Raw genomic sequence first — 1,006 nt, 5'->3', positions numbered from 1 at the left:
AGTATTGTGTCCAGTTCTGGGCTCCCCAGTTCAAGGAGGACAGGGAACTGCTGGAGAGGGTCCAGCAATGGGCTACGAAGATGATTAGGGGATTAGAACATCTCTCATATGAGGAAAGGCTGAGGGACTTGGGTCTCTTTAGTCTACAGAAAAGAAGACTGAGGGGGGATCTTATTAATGCCTATAAATACTTAAATGGAGGGTGCCAGGGGGATGGGAGCAGTCTTTTTTCAGTGATGCCCAGTGATAGGACAAGAGGTAACGGGCATAAACTTGAACATAGGAAGTTCCATCTTAACATGAGGAGGAACTTCTTTACTGTGAGGGTGGTAGAGCACTGGAACAGGCTGCCCAGAGAGGTGGTGGAGTCTCCCATTCTGGAGACATTCAAAACCCGCCTGGACGCCGTCCTGTGCAACCTGCTGTAGGTGACCCTGCTCTGGCAGGGGGGTTGGACTAGATGATCTCCAGAGGTCCCTTCCAACCCTGACCATTCTGTGATGACTGCCTGTTTTTCTGACGTTACTAGCCCACTGGCTGACTGCAGACTGCTTCAGCAGGCATCACTGCCTGCTTTTCCACTCTGCAGCTCTCACCCTAGAGTGTCTGCACCAGGAGGCTGGCGTGAGCTACATCCATGACTGTGGCCTCGCTTACTAGGCAGTCTTAGAGCTGCTGCTGCTTCTAGATCTCGGCTGTAGCATCAAGCTGCCCACCGGCCCCGAAGGCCCCGCTGGTGAATGCCCACAGCACGTTGTCGTTCGTATTCCCTCTTTGCATTAGAAAATCATACCTTATGCGTGGTACGAATGGTCACTTCTGCTGCCCTGCCTGGCGCCAAGATGGCACCAGTTCTTTAAAACGCTACGCGTGTAGAATTAAATGCACATACAGGCTCACGCACGTACAAACTCCTTGGCAAAGCAGAGGCCCGTTGCCATCCATGAGGAGAGCCGACAACCAAAAGAACGAAATAAAAAAAAACCCCAAACCGCGAAGTTGCGGG

The sequence above is a fragment of the Charadrius vociferus genome, unplaced genomic scaffold (assembly GCF_000708025.1).
Source record: "Charadrius vociferus isolate BGI_N301 unplaced genomic scaffold, ASM70802v2 scaffold561, whole genome shotgun sequence".
Lineage (NCBI taxonomy): Eukaryota > Metazoa > Chordata > Aves > Charadriiformes > Charadriidae > Charadrius > Charadrius vociferus.
The sequence above is the reverse complement of the archived record's forward strand: the minus strand, read 5'-3'. Positions refer to the sequence as shown.